The sequence below is a fragment of the Corvus cornix genome, chromosome 5 (assembly GCF_000738735.6).
Source record: "Corvus cornix cornix isolate S_Up_H32 chromosome 5, ASM73873v5, whole genome shotgun sequence".
Lineage (NCBI taxonomy): Eukaryota > Metazoa > Chordata > Aves > Passeriformes > Corvidae > Corvus > Corvus cornix.
In genome coordinates, this window is record NC_046335.1 from 58468779 (window position 1) to 58477398 (window position 8620).

Genomic DNA, 8620 nt, shown 5'->3' on the forward strand with positions numbered 1-8620 from the left:
ATCTGCCACTTCAAGGGGGGCCTCTGCCTTCCTTAGCAGACACCTGTCTTTCAAAACCAAGACACCTTAATAGAAATACATGACCGATCCAAATTTAAAACCTGAAAGACATTGAATGTTCTATGTTTAAAAATTGTCTGAGTACACATTTGATTGTGGAAACCTGAAGTGTGTTGAGTCCCCCACCCCCAAGAGTCATAGTTGGTGTGCATTTGCAGGGATTTATCTTGGCACTATCCTGAACCAGTGAACACGGTCAAGAGAGCAAGGCAGAATGAGTAGACAGGAAGATCACCAATGCATGCAGCAGAAGATTAAAAACCTAGGTCCTGAGTCTCAAGACGAAGCATACATTCATTCCTTTGAGCAGTAAAAAGCAATTTGCAAGAATTTCTGCTTCTGGACAAAACACTTCAGGTTTCTGGTGTTGATTTATGAAAATGTACTGTGAAGCATTTAGAAATATTTCAAATATGGAACAGTCCTGCTGTCAAAATCAATGGATATCACCAGACCTTCCCATGAAATATGCACATTGCAGGCTTTCTTTCACAGTTCTACCAGCTGAAGGATATTTAGGTAGTTTATATATTGTGTGAATAATGTATCTCCTCTCAATGCTTGAAGAAATACTAAGCATCGAAAAACCTGTTTATTATAAGTGACTGCAGAAGATAAAAGTAGCTTCTTGCACAGCTGATGCTGTTGACAGAGCAGGCTGCTTTCAATACTCTGCTTGAACAGTGCAAATTCTGTGTTACAGTGTCAAGAAATTGGAAAATATAAGATTTATGTGGCAATATTTGGCAATGACTCTTCATGAAGTACAAAAATATAAAGTGTAAAAGTTATGACATTGACAGTTTCGGGGAGAAGAAAGTCATCAACTATCAAAAATCAGTAATGCAATGGATTTTTTTTTCATTTATTAATGACTACATTAAGCCAAATGACATGTTTAATCATTACAAATGTAAATGTATTGGTCAGAAATGCTAAATTAGGGACATTAACCTTGGATATTTTGTTTGATTATGATTTCAAAAAGGGGAAACAAGTGGTGTTTAAAATTCAGTGTGCGCTTGAGATTCTTGACAAAAGAAATCAGCAAATGAAGCTGTAAGTACTTAGTAAGATTGAAAACAGGGACAATGTGTACTGTACGACATAGTAATTTGCTGAATGTTTATACTTAGAAAAGTGATTTAATGCAAAGTAAAAACAAAACTCCAACCCCCTCAAACTTCAAATCATTTAATACATTTTAATTGCAGAATTCCTGCTTAGTGTCAAGTTGCATTCAGTATGCTTCACTTTATGAAATCTCAGCTAATCACAGAACTTCTAGGATTGGAAGGGACTTGTGGAGATCATCCAGTCCAACCCACCCTCTAAGGCAGACTCACCTAGCATAGGTGACACAGGAATGCATCCAGGTAGGTTTTGAACATTTTCAGGGAGGAGACTCCATGACTTCCCTGTGCAGCTGTTCCCGTGCTCTGTTTCCTTTGGCGTAAAGTTCTTCCTCATGTTGGGGTTAAACTTCGTGTGTTTATGTCCATTGCTCCTCATCCTGTCACTGGGCACCACTGCAAAGAGTCTGGCACCATCCTCTTGACAACTGACTGGAGATATTTATATGCATTAATGAGATGCCCTCTCAGTCTTCTCTAGTTTAAATAGGCCCAGCTCCCAGTCTCCTCATAAGAGAGATGCTCCAGACCCCTCATCTTTGTGGCCTCTGCTGGACCCTCTCCAACAGCCCCTTGTCTTTCTTGTATTGGGTAGCCCACAGTACGCCAGATGCAGAAAGCTTATTAGAAATCTGATTCATATCAATATGCAAAATCCCCTTTTTACCCTGATGGTTGCTCTTGGAGCAGAAATTTTGTACCTAAATAGGTAGCTAAATGTTAAGATTCACCTTTTACTTTCTGTAAGTAGATGTGGATGAGTGAAAATAAGTTTGAAAACTCACTCCGACAGGTCAATCACTGTGTATTTGTAAGGAACTAAAAAACCAATTTTGTTGGAAGAACAGAGATTTGTTAATTATTTAATTTTATACATAGAATTAACTGTTCTTGCTCTGATCTTAGTAGATACAGTCACTGGACCTGGAGCTTCTTGAAATGGACTTCGTCTCTTAAAAAGAAATTAAAGCATACTATGTTTTCTGGCAACGTAATTTTAAACTGATGTTTAGGCTTTAATGTGTAAATGGATTCTCTTCTAAAAAATTTGCTGAAATGTGGAAATCACTTTATTAGAGTTACTTTAGCAGTGTAATAGTAAATATTTCTGGAAGTGTTCAAGGCCAGGTTGGATGGAGCTCTGAGCAACCTGATCTACTGAAATATGTCCCTGCCCATGGCAGGTTGGTTGGAACTAGATGATCTTTAAGGTTCCTTCCAACCGAGGCCATTTTATGTATGATTGAATACCACTTTTTCTGGTATCTCTGAAATCCGAAAATATACTTACTTAATGTACAAACACTTCCTTTTGCTTTTTCCCTTTTCTTCAATGAAAAATTAAAAAAATCATAGTTTTAAATTAGATGGAGTAAACATCTTAGAGCAACATACTCTTGGTCATGGTTCTGTACACTACAGTAAAGTGTTCAACCAGCTTATCTAGAAGCTGCAGCCAGTTTTGAATCTGGAAAATAGCCAGGATTTTGTGATTTAGTCTGAGGTAAAACAGCAACTTTTGAGCAATTGTAGTTCATAAGCTATTATGGAGGGAGGAAAAAAATACCACAAACAAACCAAAATCTCACAAAAACCAACGCAAAGGCAAAAAAACCCATCAAACTTAAGCAGAGGAATTAATAAAAGCTAAATTTTTCTGTCTTGGAGTATTTTGAGATGCCAGCTAAATTTCCTTGTCAATTTTAAGAACTTATTTTTCAAGTGCAGTAATAAAAATATTATGGTCTGACTGGTGATTTGAAATAGATCATCTTTTGGAAAGGCAAGAATGGCAGACCTTTTTGCAGAATTATTTTAGGTCTGTGCAGTAGGTTTTATCTTTGCCTACCAGTATAAGCAGACATTTAAATTTAGTTGAGCAAAAGTTGTTGGGAGAGAGCTGGGTATTGATGGCCTGCCTCATGATTGAAGAAGAAAAGCCCTATTATAGTTATTTCTAGAGGAAGGTGGAGGAGTAGAAATATCTTGTTACTTTGTATCACATACACAGTAAGATCGTGCATCTGTAAGGAAATACATTACAAATAAAGAAAACCCAGCCTGCTTGTCCACTTTGCACATGTCAAATGCTTTTTCTGATATTCGTTCTTATGGAGGCTCCTAGGGGTTACGGGAATTGTACTCTGTGTTTTAATAAATTAAATTGCATCCTGGTGCTAACAATGCTACATAGAGAAGTGACAGTGCTCTGCATTCAGATGAGTCTCCAGCACACAAGAAAGTGAATATCCCTGATATAGTTAGGGAAACAGTAGAGGAATCCACACAGTCTGCCTATTCAATGCTGCTCTGTAGGAAAGAATGAATAATGCAAGAATTTGGCATAATCAACTAGGTTACTAAATGATGTGCTAATTAGGAAAGCAGACAAAACAAGAACTGTAGAAGCAAAATGTAAATTTAAACAAAAACACCAGTTGCATGAGTTGATACTAATGAGGAGGTTTTTTTCTTTAAAGAAGTCTGCACTGGGTTTGTATGCCATTTAGTTTTTTAAAACTTGTTATTCCTTGGCAGGCATTCTCCAAGGAAGAGATAATCTGCTGTTTCATCAATTAGAGTAAGAAATCTGTGTGGTGTGATTAACAAACATGAACCTGCAATTAAGTAAAAGAGAAAAAGGTTTGCATGGTAAAATAAAATAGGAAATAAGAAATGGTCTTTTTCTCATGTTTGCTCTTACTGATCTGAGTGGAATTGTCCTTACCTACAGGGATCTACATCTCTTTATTTAGTACCTGCAGTTATAGACATGAAGTACCATGTGAAGAAGCACTAGAATAAGACTTTTAATATTTCTAGTACAGATTCAATGAAGCAGAGAAACAGTTGTCCCAAAATAGGTTCTTTCACCTGGTATGCAATAGGCCAGTCCACACTCAGAGTTGAGGTATGTGATTTATTTACAGTTCTGCACGAAAGGGGAGCTGGGTGGCAAATCCACAAAGTCAGCACAACAACTACCGAAGCTTTTCACTGTTTATACATTTTAATAAACAAAGGCATTAATTTCATTGGGTACAAGTTACCTATATCTTACATTAATTTATATTCTCTCTTCTGTTAGTTAATATTTCTCTCACTTCTTATGCTAATTAGTCTGCACGCTCTTTCTCTTTTGAGTTGGTGGGTTTCTTGGGTCAGTGGTTGTGATCTTTCCCTTCTGGAATTGCGTTTTTCCCAGCCAGAGCTGATTCAACACAGTTGCTGAGTTGTCTTCATTAGTTTCTTCGTTATCTTGGGGGTTCTGCCAAATGTCCTTGTGGCCTGTAAATTCTGAATTCTTAGTGTCTACTCTCAGTCTTTCTTCCCAAGCTTTGTTAACCTCCCTGTAGGTCTGAGATAATTGAAGCATATCCAGCCCTAAATGGTAATAAAGTAATTCTGCCAACAAGTAATTTGCCTTTCTAACACCTGGACCTCACTTACAGGTTGTTAGCTGCTCTCTTTTCCATGGATTAAATCTCCCTTCTTGTTGATGAAGCTTGAAACGTATACAAAGAACAAACACCAAGATCATCCTTTCTTAAGAAAATTTTACATCATCCAAATTTTGCATCAAGAGGAATGGCTATACAAGTACAAATCACAGCTAAAAGAATGTAATGTAAAAACCTATTCATAATGCTTGCCATGTCCATGTTTCATTTTATATTTTAATCTCTGTAGGGAAATAGATTCACAGAACTGTGCAGTAGGTAGGACTATAAAACAAACAAGGCCTAGGAGAGAGCATTCTCAGAAATGCTAAAAATGTCAAAATCTGTTTTGAGATGACTCTAAAGCAGTTACCAGCACTCCCATTGTTCCTAGGTTATATAGCCACTACCCATAAAAGCTCAAACCATCTCCTGTGCAAAAGGCACTTAGGTATCAGTAAAGCTGGACCACAGAATCTCTTTCTGGGTAGATACTGAGACTTTTTACCCTAGCACAGAAATATGCCCTCTTAAATATGAAGTTGGACGTTTAGTATATAAATTACAATTTTTTGCTAGTGTAGAGGGTTTCTCTGAGTACCTTAAACTGGGAAAACTGTATTGAGCAAGGAGCTGTACTGGCTCAGACAGAATACCTAATTTCACCTTAGTATCTTCTACTACAACAATATAGGTAATCTGGGCTTCCAGAAAGCTTGCCCAGATTATCTCCTTCACACAAAATCTCAGTAACTATTAATAGGGATGTCAGCTTTCAGGTAGGTACAGCTGTGCCATTGATGTAAATTCTTCCTCTGTTTTTCTTGTGATCTCAGTGACGTAGCCATTTTCTTAGGCATTACTATAGCATCTTTGGAAACCTTGATCCTTATCATACAGCATTTTCATGAACAGTAGTAGTATATGAGGTAGAAAGAAAAAATAGCTGCACATGGAACTTGATAAACATTCCAGTTGCTTGACAATTCAGTTTCTTACTGAGGGTTCTCAGTGTTTTCTCATGGCTGTGGTTTACAAGGATTTTTTTTGTTGATGGTTTGGAGTGGTTTTCTTTTTTTAAACTAGCACCTAATTAAAAATGAAGGCACTTTTAATGTTTTTTTTAATTGCTATCATAATCAGGTAGTAGCCTCTACAGAAAAGTAATAGAAATGTTAGTTCATTAAAGCAGTGTCCCCTGTAATTTTAGTATATAAGGAGATATAAAGCCTGAAAATTTAGGAATACCATTCAGTGCATGGGATTTTTTGGCCAAGGTTACAAATTAGTAGTCTTCCTCAATGTAATTATTTTGGAAGTCAATGGCCTTTCACATGCAAGGAAACTGTCATTTTTGTAAATGCTTTATGAAAGACATGAGTTCTTATCTAGTGGAGCTGTCATTGTACCATCAACTTTGGAAGGCTGGAGAAAGATGATTGCTAATCCTAAACATGGTGTTGAAATATTTCTTCACTTACCAAAATTCATTCTAAAAAGGACACACTTTTTTTTATCACACTTGATCAGCTTATTTTAGTAAATACAGTAGTCCAGTTAATATCAAGATACCCAATTCCTATTCTCAGCTCTACTATGGACCTACTGTATAACCTGGAGCAAGTTACTGCACTTGCATATGTCTCACTGGGCCACTTGTAATGTGTGATTTATCTGTTAAACAGTGTAGGGCAGAAATAATTACCTTTCCTAGTACATGGAGTTGAGCCTTTCTTATAAGTGCCTCAATAGCAATGTCAGTATTTCAGTCCTATGGGCACTACTGTTACACAAATACATATAATATTATTATTAATAATAATAATAATAATAGAACTTTGGATGGTAAAGTGGAAAGAATACCTAAGTTGTTAGTTTTTCACAATATATTATACTGGAGACTTTATCTTGCTTTTACTGTGTGTTTTAGAAATAGTTCTCTTTCCCTTGTTTATCTGCAAACCTTGATTATCAGAAAAACAAAATCAAAAATGAATAGCTTTACTCTCTAAGGCTCAGTAAAAAACCATTTATCAATGAGGCACCTTACTCCATTGAAGATTGTGCTGCCTTTCTCCAATTAGATTTTGATTATCTTTGAAAAACGGTAAGCTTTGCTTATCTTAAATCATAGACTAGACAAGACATGTTTACAGTATACTCTTAGTGTTACATATATATATATATATATATATATATGTATATGTATTATATATGTTATATATGTATACTGTGGGGTATGCCCAGCCTCCACCTTGGAGGGACATCTGCTGAGATAAGGAGAGTGCCTAAACCTCCCAGCAGAACTCCCTTGGAAAGGGAGCTACTCTTCAGTTACGACAAGAAGACAAACCCAGAATCCTCTGGGAGACCCTATGCAGATCCTTTGTAACCCATTGGCCCTTACCCTCTGATACCCATTGCCTGTATCCCTACAAAGCTAGCCCTCTGCCCCTGCGAGGGCAGAGAGATGCTCGTCCCTGGCCTCCCCTTCACCAGACTAATAAAGCTACCTCATGCGGAACAGCTATACGGGCCTCTCATTTCTCTCTCCCTGGTCTGGCCTGGAGGCTGCCCTGCAGAGCTGAGCTGAAATGAGCTGACAGATTCTGCATGGGCCCTCTAGCTAGCAGCTGAGGGAAGACACCGGGCCTCGGGAAGACGATCTCTTTTGGGACCATCTCTCCAGACTGGTCACAGCTTCCTCGGTCAGAGCTACAGACCCCACACCAGCTGCCATAGTATACATTTCCTGAAAAGTCTTGAAAGTCTCTCGAGTTCTAGCAAGTGCTTGTTTTAAATTCAAACTGGTTGGGCAGTAAGACTAATGCAATTATATTAGTGGGAAGTAGTTAACTGTGGTACTTCTTCAGTAGCAAAGTTGAATAGACTTAACTTAGCTTTTAAAATAATGTGACTCGTTTATGGTTTTGTCCTGATTAAGTTCCACCCCTATTTTTCTGGGATCTAAATGTTTGAGTACTACAGGTAACGTTTTCTCCCAAAATAGTAAAAGAGCAGTCAGTAACCATTATACAACATAGATGTAGTTTTGCAGGTGTACAATAATGTAGACATACGCTATAAACTCTTCTCAGACTTGAGGTTTGTTCTGTTCATTCTAGTGCGTACTCTATACTGTCTACATCAAATTATTCATACCAAAATTCCTTAGAAAAAGTTATCAGTAAGAGACAGAAAGTTCTTGTTTACTCTGAGATGCTCTCTGATGTGTATTGCCTCTTTTGTTTGGATGTCATTCGTCAGCCTCTGCCGAAGCACACCAAGACTGCAGACTCTTTGGTCACTTTGTTCTTGATGTTCTTGCATGAGATTAGAGGGAAATACCATATACAACTAATACACCATGACAGTGAACAGTCCAAGTCTGTGCTCCCTGTCATTTAAGTGACTGAAAAGTTCAGCTGAATGTAGTTAAAACAAAACCCATTCAACACAAACAGAAGATTTTTGTCTTTCATGAGCAAGACAATAATAGGTAGCTTCAAAAAAACCCACATAAGTAGATCATATTGCTGAATTGATGCAATGTCAGTGAGATTATCCAAAACATCAGTTTGCTAATGCAAATAAAAGTTTGCATTTGCATCCTGAAACATGAAAGCTTCAAGAAAGTTTGGAAGTTATAACCAATGCTCTGAGAAGCAGAGGTGAAGAATGAAAAGAGCAGATCAAGGTAAGAGCTCAGAATGCAGATTTTGTGAAGGGAGAAATTTTCTCTTAAATTTCCATCAGAAGAATGACGTATCTAGAATTATATATATGTTATATATAGAGATATGGTATATAGGCATAATGGCAGTTTTAGCATATGTAATACCAACTTTGAAAAAAGTATCAACTCTGGTTTTGTGTGAACATTTATTAGTCTTTGAAAAACATAATTTTCTAGGTGAAATCCAAAAATATTTTAATCACTCCTGCAAATTATAATGGTTTTTCTTACTTCTGTACACGCCAAGTGTG